Source organism: Hyperoodon ampullatus, assembly GCF_949752795.1.
Source record: "Hyperoodon ampullatus genome assembly, chromosome: 4".
Lineage (NCBI taxonomy): Eukaryota > Metazoa > Chordata > Mammalia > Artiodactyla > Ziphiidae > Hyperoodon > Hyperoodon ampullatus.
Genome location: NC_136917.1, coordinates 22,228,400 through 22,241,106, shown reverse-complemented (window position 1 = coordinate 22,241,106; position 12,707 = coordinate 22,228,400).

The window sequence follows — 12,707 nt, the reverse complement described above, 5'->3', positions numbered from 1 at the left end:
CAGCCAGAGCTGTGCAGCCCTGTGAAGAGCATTGACCTCTAGTTCACCACAGCCCTGGCCACTGCCTGTTGTCTTGTACCTGGACCACACTGCATGCCTGGCCCCGAGAGGCCTTTGGGTCTGTGCCCCTCACTAGAGAAGTGTTTGCAGTAGCCACTGCCTGGCTTCACAGTGTACCCCAGCCCAAGACCTGGACTTTGTTCCAACACATTCTGCCCCTGAACTTGCTGTTACCTCATCTGCCAAATAAGGGTTGATGTGGGCAGGTGAAGATGATAAAGGAGCTAAAAGAGATCTGTAGACTGTAACATGCTGTTCAAAAGAAGGGGCTGCTGTCACTGAGGGCCTGAGCCACTGGGAGATAGAGAGAGAGAAAGGGACCTTGTTGATAGGTTGGGTGTTCGACTTAACAGACTCTCAATCCAGGCCTGAGGCTCAGGGCACTTTTGAAGGGAAGTGACACCTAAGTTAAGAAGGGTAAGTGGGAATTGGGAAAGGGAACCACAAAAGTCTTCTGTAACCTGGAGCATTCACGAATATAAGAGCTCAGTCAAAATGGTTAGAAAGTGGAGTTTGTACATATGGGGGTTGGGGAGGTGGGGGTAGGAAGGCAGGCAGGGCAGTGATGCTTGAAAGGAATGAGACTGGAAAAAGAGTTAATTGGCATTTAGATCATTTAGTCCTTGTACCATGCTCGGGGGGTTGAACTTATCCTAAAAGCCCGGGAGACCCATGGGGAGTTTTCACCTGGGAATGCATTGAGCACTTTGGTATTCTAGTTGGGTGAGGATGGATTTGAAGGGCCAGATCTCGGGCAGCAGCTGGTGGGTGAGCTGGGAGGCTGCTCAGGGGTCTGGGGTAAGAAGAGTAGGTGGTAGCTGATTCTTCTCCTGGTGTTTAGGAGTAGAATTGCTTGGGGCTCGGGCTTCATTAGCTGTGAAAGGGGAGGGAGGGAGGGGCATGGGAGGGCCCTTGGGTTGCTGGTCTGGGTAGCCGTGAGGAGCAGGAGGGAGAAACAGGTTGGGTGGAAGAGAGGATTGTCCAGGTGGAACATCACAGTGGGGGCGCCCAGGATCTGTTTCTGAGACTCGGGATTGACAGTAAAAAATCAAGGAGGAGGTGAGATCTCTCAAGAGGGCCCTACAGAGAGAGAGGAGAGGAGAGGGCTTGTCAGCCAGCCTGAGGAACCCACCAAGATGAAGGGAAACCCCATCTAACTGAAAGGCATGGGGAGAGAGGGCTGCAGAGGCAGCAGACAGAAGCAGGGTGGGGAGGAAAGCCAGGTCTGTAAGTAGGTTGGAGGAGCCAGGTGAGCAGGTCACCAGGGTCAGGCGACACCAAGCACCAAAATGTGTCCACTGGGTTCGGCAACAAGGAGGTCATTTTAGAACTTGGTGGGTGTTATTTGGGGGCAGTGGGTTGAGGAATGGGTGGAGGTGTAGAAGAGAGGAAGAGGTGAGACTGAGTGGGCAGCACCTGGAAGAGAGGACGGGGTGCTGGGAGGGTCTCAGGAGGGAAGGAACATTAGTGTGGGCAACAGCGGAGCAGCCAGGAGAGCAGGGGCGACCAGAGGGCTGAAGCAAGTACAGTGTCGAGGGCCCTGAAGAGGTAGGAGGAGGTGGGCAGCAAGGCCACGAGGAAGGACAGGTGGGGGTTGAGAGGCTGAGAAAGTTGCCCCTGGGGCTTCTGTTTCCTCCATGAAGGGGGAGGCATGCTGAGCTCCTCAGAATCTGCAAGGGTCAGAGGTTGAGGACACTGGACAGGAGGAGAATGGATTCTAGGCATTCAAGGGCTGTGGATGATTTGTGGACCTGGCATGCCTTTCCTCACCACTGCCCCCCACTCTGGCTGCTTAGGGCCCTCATCCCCCGGAAAGCAGTGCACCAATTCTGGATCAGTGATGCTCCTGGGCCGACCCTGCCTAGCAGGGTCACAGCAGATACTCACCCGGGCCTGGTTCCATCCCCACCCAGGTGGGCAAACTGCAGAAGGAGCCTGTGTGGGCCTGGAGGCTGGAGGCTGGGGGCTGCTGCGGGGCATGTAGAGGAGCAGAAGAGGCCAAGAGCAATGTGGCTTCCTGAGGAAAGTCCCCTGTAGCAGACATGCCCAGGAGGGCTTGCTAGGAGCTAAGCCTGACCAGCCCTCCTCCACATCTGCAGCTCAGCTGCTCCAAGAAACTTGTGCAAAACAGGGCTCTTGGGTATCCATTAGAACAGGCAGCAACTTTCTTCTGCATGGAAAAGTTTTGCTTCAAAGAGAATGACTTTATTTTCATTGGACTCTGGAGGGAAATAGCTGTAAAAATGAGAACCTCGGCAGAAAACACAAACAGGAATTGGTCCCTTTACTCAGCTTTGACCCTAATTATTAAGCCATGCTCTGAAAATACTGAGCTGTAACTGAATTTTCTTGGGTTTTTTTGCACACATTTTTTTTATTCCTCCAGACATACATGAGAAGTTCTGTTTAGTATCCTACATTACATTCAGAAATAAGAAAACTGAGGCTCAGGGAGATTAAGGTCTTCACTATTATATACAAAACAAAGAAAGATTATTTTGCACTTTCTTGAATTATAAATAAACAGTATGTACTCAATTTTTATATGGTTCCTTCATTTCTACATATTGTACATTTTATTGTATTGTATTTTTCCAGTTCCGTTGAGATATAATTGACGTGTAACATTGTATACATTTAAGGTGCACCATGTAATGATCTGATATATTTATATATTCCAAAATAATTACCACAATAAGATTAGTTAACATCACCTCAAAAATAACCTTTTTTTGTGGTAGAATCTTTAAGAATTACTCTCTTGGCAACTTTCAAGGATATAATAGAGAATTGTTAACTATTGTCACCATGCTCTCTTAGATTCTCAAAGCGTATTCATTTTATAACTGGAAGGTTGTACCTCTTGACCAACATCTCCCCAAATCCCCCACCTCCTGGGAACCACTATTCTATTCTCTATTTGTATACTTTTGGCTTTTCAAAAAGATTCCACATGTATGTGACATAATACAGTATGTTTCTTTCACTGGTTGACTTTTTAACTTAGCATAATGCCTTCAAGTTCCATCCATGTTGTTGCAAATGGCAAAATTTCATTTTTTATGGCTGAGTAGTATTCCGTTGTGTATATCTACACCACCTGTTTTTTATCCATTTATCTGTTGATGGACACTTAGGTTGCTTCCATATCTTGGCAATGTAAATAATGCTGCTATGAACACTGGGGTGCATGTATCTTCTCCAATTAGTCTTTTCATTTTTTTCAGATATATACACAGTAGTGGAATTGCCGGATCATATGGTACTTCTATTTTTAGTTGTCTGAGAAACCTCCACACTATTTCTGCATTGGCAACACCAGTTTACATTCACACAGTGCTCGAGAGTTCCCTTTTCTCCACATCCTTGCAAACATTTGTTATTTGTGTTCTTTTTGATGATAGCCATTCTGTCAGGTGTGAGGTGATATCTCATTGAGGTTTTCTTAATAAGAAAAAAAATTTATTAACATATCTTATATTTTATTTAAAATTTTTTAATTTTTTATTGGACTACAGTTGATTTACAATGTTGTATTAACATCACATGTAGAGCAAAGTGATTCAGTTATACATATACAGATTTATTCTTTATCAGATTCTTTTCAGATTAAGGTTATTACAGAACATTGAGCAGAGTTCCCTGTGCTATACAGTAGGTCCTTATTAGCTATCTATTTTATATATAGGACTGTGTATATGTTTATCCCAACCTCCTAATTTATCCCTCTCCCCCACCTTTCCCCTTTGGTAACTACACTTGTTTACTAAGTTTTTGAGTCTGTTTCTGTTTTGTAAAGAAGTTCATTTGTATCATTTTTTTAGATTACACATATAAGCGATATCATATGATATTTGTCTTACACTGTCTGACTTACTTCACTCAGTATGACAATCTCTAGGTCCATCCATGTTGTGGCAAATGGCATTATTTCATTCCTTTTTTATGACTGAGTAATAGTCCATTGTATATATGTACCACATCTTCTTTATCCATTCATCTGTCGATGGACACTTAGGTTGTTTCCATGTCTTTGCTATTGTAAATAGAGTTGCAATGAACATTGGGGTGCATGTATCTTTTCGAATTATGGTTTTCTCTGGATATATGCTCAGGAGTGGGATAGCTGGATCATATGGTAGTTCTATTTTTAGTTTTTCAAGGAACCTCCATACCGTTCTTCATAGTGGCTGTACCAGTTGACATTCCCATCAACAGTGCAGGAGGGTTCCCTTTTCCCCACATCCTCTCCAGCATTTATTGTTTGTAGATTTTTTGATGATGTCCATTCTGACTGGTGTGAGGTGATATGTCATTGTAGTTTTGATTTCCATTTCTCTAATAACTGGAGATGTTGGACATCATTTCACATGCTTTATGGTCATCTGTATGTCTTCTTTGGAGAAATGTCTGTTTAGATATTCTGCACATTTTTGATTGGGTTGTTGGTTTTTTTCTTGGTATTGAGCTGCATGAGCTGTTTGTATATTTTGGAGATTAATCCTTTGTCAGTTGCTTCATTCACAAATATTTTCGCCCATTCTGAGGGTTATCTTTTCGTTTTGTTTATGGTTTCCTTTTCTGTGCAAAAGCTTTTAAGTTTAATTAGGTCCCATTTGTTTATTTCCATTTCTCTAGGAGGTGGGTCAAAAAGGATCTTGTTGTGATTTATGTCATAGAGTGTTCCGTCGATGTTTTCCTCTAAGAGGTGTAAGGTGAGGTGTCTCACCTTACATTTAGGTCTTTAATCCATTTTGAGTTTATTTTTGTGTATGGTGTTAGGGAGGGTTCTAATTTCATTGTTCTACATGTAGTTGTCCTGTAACTGAATTTATAGCCAGGGTTATGCATTTGTGGGTGAGAGTAGCCTGTACCCTGTGAGGAACTGGGATTCTGAGGCTGGGAAAATGTGACCAGTCTGTGTAATGTGTTTTTCCTCCCATACATGTCAGTGACAAATGTGAATTTTCTGTATTGGCTCACATCCCTGAATTCCCAAAGCGTCCCCTTTGTATGTTGCTGGGGATAGTAGGCTGCTGTGTCAGCCTCCCCACTGGGCTGTGAGTCCCAGGTCGATTCATGTCTGTGGCCTCAGCCTTTGTGGCCCCAGGATGTGGCACTGAGTGTGGTGATGGATTTGGGATCAATGGATTGTTGGATGAACTAATGAATGTATAAAAAAGGAATCTCTGGGCTCCTCAAAAAGAACCATAGGCTACAGGGTTTGTTTCATGCCAGCATTCACCCCCTCAATCTAAGCCATGTGAACAATCTTCCCAATGAAACCCCGTCTTCACAGTGCCTTCCTTTTCACAGAATCTTCAGTGGCTCCCAGTTTCCTCAGCATCAAGTCTAAATGTCTCAGCCTGACACACCTCTGGGGCCTCCATGCCAGCCAGAATGGGCTCCTCCCTGCCCTCCAAACACTCCTGCTCACCCTGCCTCTGCATCTTTATCCCTGGGTCCTTTTTCCCAGAGCACCCTTCCTCAGACAGCATAGAATTAAAGACATAGGCTGTAGATTAAGAGATCTGCATTCAGAATGTAAAATGGTGCAGCTGCTCTGGAAAACAGTATGGAGGTTCTTCAAAAAATCAAAAACACAATTACCATATGATCCAGCAATTCCACTTCTGGCAGTTCCACATACCCCATGGGATTAAAAGCCGGGATGTGAAGAGGTATTTGTACACTCGTGTTCATAGCAGCATTTTTCACAATAGCCTAAAGATGGAAGCAACCCAAGTATCCATGGGTGGATGAATGGATAAACTAAACATGGTATACAATGGAATGTTATTCAGCTTTAAAAAGAAAGGAAATTCTGACACAAGCTACAAAATGATGAACCTTGAAGACACTATGTTAAGTGAAATAAATACATTTTTCCTATTCCTGCTGCTAAGAACAACCAAAAGCCATGGATATTATATATAAAACCAAGATAAGAAGACAGTTATGGTGGAGAGAAGGGACCTCAGGATCCAAGAAATGACATGGGTGAGCTCCCAATAAAAGCCTACTCCCTCTAGCCAGAGGAACAGGAAAGGGGAAGCCTTGCAAGAGAGAAAAGTTTAGATAATAACCGCTCAATTCCAGCCAAATAGTGTCAGTAGAGGCTACCTGAGGAGAAGCCCCACCCAGCCAGGATGGGATCAGTAGAGGCTGAGTGGGAAGGTGGAACTCCCACTCCCACCCAGAAGTACCAAGGAGACCCTCCCCACTTTGGGTATCAACAGAGGCCAAGTCGGGAAGCTGGAGTCTACTCCCACCTGGCAGTAATGAAAAGGTATCTCTTCTCCTGCCAGACTGCTGTAAGGGGAGCCAGATAAAACAGAAGATTTAAATATCTCGAATCTCATGATATAATACTCAAAATGTATGGGTTTCAATTGGTAACCACTCATCGTAACAAGAACCAGGAAAATTATAACCTGAATAGAAAAAGACAATCAATGCTCACCAGTACCAAGATGCAGAGATGTTAGAATTATCTCCAATGACTATTAAAGCAGCCATCATAAGAATGCTTCAATGAGCAATTATGAGCATGCTTGAAACAAATGAAAAAAAATATAGTCTCAACAAAGAAATAGAAGAGATAAAGAAAAACAAAATGGAGATTTTAGAACTGAAGAATACAGAAACCAAAATTAAAAACTTAGTAGATGGTGTCAACAGCAGGATGGGGATAACAGAAGAAAGAGTCAGTGAACAGAAAGATAGAATAATAGAAATTACACAATCTAAACATCAGAGAAAAGAGAGAAAAACAAAACAAACAAAAATGAACAGAGCCTTAGGGAACCTGTGAGATTACCACAAAAGATCTAATATTCATGTTTTTGGAGTCCTAGAAGGAGAGGAGAAAGAGGGCAAGTTGAAAAATACTCAAAGAAATAATGGCTGAAAACTTTCCAAATTTGGAAAAAGACATAAACCTACAGTTTCAAGAAAGTAAGCAAATCCCAAACAGGATAAACCCATAGAAATCCACACCAAGACACAAGTCAAATTTCTGAAATCTCATGACAAAGAAACAATCCTGAAAGCAAGCAGGGAGAAGCAACAGCATACCTAACGGAAGAATGCAATTTGAATGACTGTATATTTCTCATCAAAAACCGTGGAGGCCAGAAGGAAGTGGCATAATCATTTTCAAGTGCTGAAATGAAAGAACTCTTAACCCAGAATCCTATACTAAAAATATTCATCAGAAATGAAGGGGAAATCAAGATGTTCTCAGATGAAATGAAAACTAAGAGAATTTGTTGCCAGCAGACCTACCCTAAAAGTATAGCTAAAGGAAATTCTCTTAGAGAAAAAAATATTGAAAGAATGAATCTTGGAACATCAGGAAAGACGAACAGAATGAGTAAAAACATTTTTCTTCTCCTCTTGAATTTTCTAAGTGTGACAGTTGAAGCAAAAATATAACACTGTCTGGGCTTCCCTGGTGGTGCAGTGGTTGGGAGTCTGCCTGCCGATGCAGGGGACACGGGTTCTTGCCCCGGTCTGGGAAGATCCCACATGCAGCAGAGTGGCTAGGCCCATGAGCCATGGCCGCTGAGCCTGCACGTTCAGAGCCTGTGCTCCGCAATGGGAGAGGCCACAACAGTGAGAGGCCCGTGTACCGCAAAAAAAAAAAAAAAAAAAAAGCTATAGGAAAAATATAACACTGTCTGATGTGGTTTTAAATGTATGTAGAGGAAATAGTTAAGATAATTATAAGTGGAGGAGGGTAAAGGGACCTAGCAGGAGGTTAGGTTTCTGTATGTCATCAAACTGGTAAAATGACAACATCAGTAAACTGTGATAAATTATGTATGTATGATGTAATACCCAGAACAACCACTAAAAAAGCTATACAAAGTGATATACTCAAAAGCACTAGAGATATATCAAAATGGAATTCCAAAAAAAGTTCAAGTAACCCACAGGAAGGCAGGAAAAGCAAAACAGAGAAATAAAAAATAGGACAAACAGAATTAAAATTAAAAGTACATGCTTAAGCCCTAACATAAGTAATTACATTAAATATAAATGTAAATGGTCTAAATACACCAACTAAAAGACAGAGATTGTTAGAGTGTATTTAAGAAAAACTATGATCCAACTATGAGCTGCGAGGACTTCCCTGGCAGTCCAGTGGTTAAGACTTTGCCATCCAATGCAGGGGGTGTGGGTTCGATCCCTGGTTGGGGAGGTAAGATCCCACATGCCTTGCAGCCAAAAAACCAAAACATAAAAAGAGAAGCAATATGTAACAAATTCAATAAAGACTTTAAAAATGGTCCATATCAAAACAAAGAAACAGAAAAACACAACTATAAGCTGCCTGCAAAAACTCACTTAAAATATATGAGTGTAGTTAGATTGAAAGCAAAAAGATGGAGAAAGATGTATCCTGTAAACATTGATAAAAACAGAGCACTAGGGGGCTTCCCTGGTGGCACAGTGTTTGAGAGTCCGCCTGCCAAAGCAGGGGACACGGGTTCGTGCCCCGGTCCGGGAAGATCCCACATGCCACAGAGCGGATAGGCCCATGAGCCATGGCCGCTAGGCGTGTGCATCCGGAGCCTGTGCTCCACAATGGGAGAGGCCACATCAGTGAGAGGCCCTCATACCACACACACACAAAAAAGAGCACTAGGGTCTACCCTGTGGCTAAGACTCCACATTCCCAATGCAGGGAGCCCAGGTTCCAGCCCTGGTCAGGGAACTAGATCCCACATGCCACAACTCAGAATTCGCATGCTGCAACTAAAGATTCTGCATGCCACAACTAAAGATCCTGTGTGCCACAACTAAGACCCAGTGTAGCCAAATAAAAAAATAAAAGCACTAACTATATTAATGTTAGATAAATTTGCAAAGAAAATTATCAGGAACACAGAGAGACATTATATAATGATAAAAGGGTTTATCCACCAACAAAAGATAAATATCCTGAATGTATTCTCTGAAGGCTAGAGCTAAAAAATATGTGAAGCAAAAACTAAAAAAGCTGAAAAGGAGAAATAAACAAATCCACATTTACTATTGTAAAGGGGTAATGTAAGGAAGATCTTTATAATGACGGAATATTTCTGTATTTTGATTGCGGTGATGATAACACTAATCTACATCTGTGATAAAATGACATAGAAGTGTACACACACGGTGCATCAATGTCAACTTCTTGGTTTTGATATTGCACTATAATGAAGTACGAAGTAACTGTGGGGGCAACTGGGTGAAGAGCACCACAGACTTCTCTGTACTATCTGTAACTTCCTGTGAATCTGTAATTATTTCAAAATAAAAAGGTTTTTTTTAAAAAGCCTCCAAGTAGTAAATTCCAGTTTCTCAGTCTCACCACCCCATGCCCCCAGCTCCAAGCCAGAGGTGCACATCCTTGCCCTATTGCCCTGCACAGCACAAGCTGTTATATGGTGTGTTTCAGTTAAGGCACCCTGTGAAGCTTCATTAGCTGATTCAGTATGGAAAAGTGGCATCAAGCAAAAACATGGGAACATGAGAAGAGGGACTTCTAGAGCATAGGAGGCTTCAGAAACCAAAGCCACAATGTAACAGGCAGGACCATGGAGGGAAGTGGAGGCCCCCGGGTAAAATGCAGATGCTGGTTAAGGCTACACTTGGCAGTGGAGAGAATGCCTGTGAGAACATCTTGCAGACTATGATGGGCATGGACAATGTCCCCAACCTGCATCTGGGGAGGCTCCAACACCACCAACAACTCATTTGCATGCTCTTCTCTGATTCTGACATCACCTGGCTGATGATTGTCCAGGTGAGAATTCTCTGCCCTTGCTCAGGATCTGGAGCTTAGCCTTCCAGCTGAGAAGTTGGGTTTGTTCAGATGATGGGCATCAGTCCACAGGTCTTGCTTTAGTTAAAGCTACAAAAGAGGCTGACTGCTACATTTCCTCAGGACTTTCCCACATGATTTTCTCTCTGCAGGAAGGTCTTTCCTTTCCTTATCCCCCTAGTAACTAAGCCTCTGGCATCAGGCCTCCTCTGTCTATCTGGCATTCTTAATGTAAATGAGAACCCAATTGAAACTGGCTTAGTCAGAAAAGGGCTTTCTTTCAGCCCACTTAACTGAAATCCCCAGTGTCCAAGAGACAATGTTGAGAATCTGTCCTTCTCCAACTCATAGCTCTGATTTCTTCACATTCTCCCTTGCCGTGTGTTGGACCTTGGCAGTTCCAGGCTTACATTCAATGAGATTTACATTCTGGTGGAAAATGAGAGAGCCTCTTTTCTAATAGTCCCTGGTGGGCTCCAGGGCTGACCCTCATTGGTTGCACTGGGTCCTGTGCCTATTCCTGTGCCAATCATTGAGACCCTGGGAGGTCAGGCTTGGGTCATATGCTAACCTGGGTGGCGGGGGTTGCTGCAGCTCCATGTGTTGCGAAAGGAAACCTGGGGTGTGGCTTCCATAAGGAAAGGGGCTGGTGGGATGGACAAATCAACTGTCATGAACAGCCTTTCTGATCCCCAGGCATAGTTGTTGAGTCTCTCGACTGTGCTCCAACAGGCCTTGTTCTTACACCTCTGGTAGCACTCAACACCCCATTAGGTAACAAAAAATTTACATCTCACTCTCTCCTTCCAGACAGTAAACTTTTAAAGTCCTAGGCTATGAATAATTAAAACAAAATGGAGGGACTTCCCTGATGGTTCTAAGGTTAAGAATCCGCCTGCCAATGCAGGGGAAACGAGTTCGAGCCTTGGTCTGGGAAGATCCCACATACCGCAGAGCAACTAAGCCCGTGTGCCACAACTACTGAGCCCACCGCATGCCACAACTACTGAAGAACGCACACCTAGAGCCCGTGCTCCACAACAAGAGAAGCCACCAAAATGAGAATCCCATGCACCACAACGAAGAGTAGCCCCCGCTCACCACAACTAGAGAAAGCCCACGTGCAGCAATGGAGAACCAACGCAGCCAAAAATAAAAAAATAAAATAAATAAATTTATTTTTAATAAAATGGAAAAACAACAGCAACAATAGCAAACATTTATTGACTGTTCACTATGTGCCGGACCCTGTGCTGGGTATTTTAAATCATGTTAACTCATTTTGAACTGTGAGCTAGATACTATTATTATCCGCATTTTACAGATGAGGAGCCTGAAGTTTGCAATATTAAGTGACTATCCAAAGGGTTCATTGATGAGAGAGTGAGGATTCAAAATGGAATCTTTTCAAAAGAATGAAGTTACATATAAACAAGACTATAGTTTGCAGCACTATTTGCAAAGCCAAAGATGGGGAATCCCCCAAGACTTCATCCAAAGGGAACTGACTGGACAAACTATGGCACATTTGCACAGTGGTGTAGTGTGGAACTGCGAGAGGAAACGAGGAGGATCTGTATCAACGTGAAGTTACTGTCAGGATATATTGCTAACTGACCAGGAAAAGATCAGGTACAGAACCATTTATATAGTATGCTGCCTTTTATATAAGCAAAGGAGGGAAAAAGGAATATATATACACACACACATATACATATACATATATATACACCTATAGTTATCTAGGTGTGCGTATGTGTATATATATATATATTTGCTTATATTTTGAAACAGAAACAACAGAAGAACAAATGACAGGTTTACAAACCAAGCAATGTGCCTTGTTTCATAAGTTGGCTTGGAACAATGTAAACATTTTACATAACTAAGAACCAGAATGAAACCAAAAAAGAGTGAAAGCCATCTCTTAACATCAAAAACAAACTGAGACAAATGGTCCTGTATGCAAAATGGATGGCATAACCTCACAGAGAATTGTTTCAAGTGACTTCGAAACACATTAATTTGTGCATTCCAAGTGGGACAGAGACAGAAAGAATCACACACACACCAAACCTGAACTGCATTCCATAGTCTTGCTGTTGGTAATAAAAATGGTATTGTTTTGGCCTTCCCTGGTGGCGCAGTGGTTGAGAGTCCGTCTGCCGATGCAGGGGACACGGGTTCATGCTGCGGTCCGGGAAGATGCCACATGCCACCGAGCAGCTAGACCCGTGAGCCATGGCGGTTGAGCCTGCGCGTCCAGAGCCAGTGCTCTGCAATGGGAGAGGCCACAACAGTGAGAGGCCCACGTACCGCAAAAAAAAAAAAAAATTTCCTGCAGTACTGGACTGCCAGCCTGTGTCTTCTCCATTCTGCTCTGCTCAGCTGATAGGCGCATCAAAGGACCTACCAGATTACATGGTAGCTCAATTTTTACCCTTAAACGCACCTCCATTATGTTCTCACTACTGGCTGTTACCAGTTTACATCCCCCCAGCAGCTAGAGGGTACACAGTTCTCTGAAACCCCTTCAGCATTTATTCTTTGTAGACTTTTTGCTGAAGAACATTCTGACGGCTGTGAGGTGAACGTTTCTGTAATTGGATTTGCATGTCTTTATTAATTGCTGATGTTGCACATTTTTCTATTCCCTTTTATTTTAAGAAAAAGAAAGAAAAGACAAAATGTGCGCAAGATATGCCTCTAGAAATGGTCTTCTTGAAATGTTGACGTCTTTTGAATTTTCTGGTCGATTTACAACCCCAGGATTTTTTTTTTTTTTGATGGCAGGTGTCATTTACAGGCCTGCCATTATTTTGAATATTAAGTGACC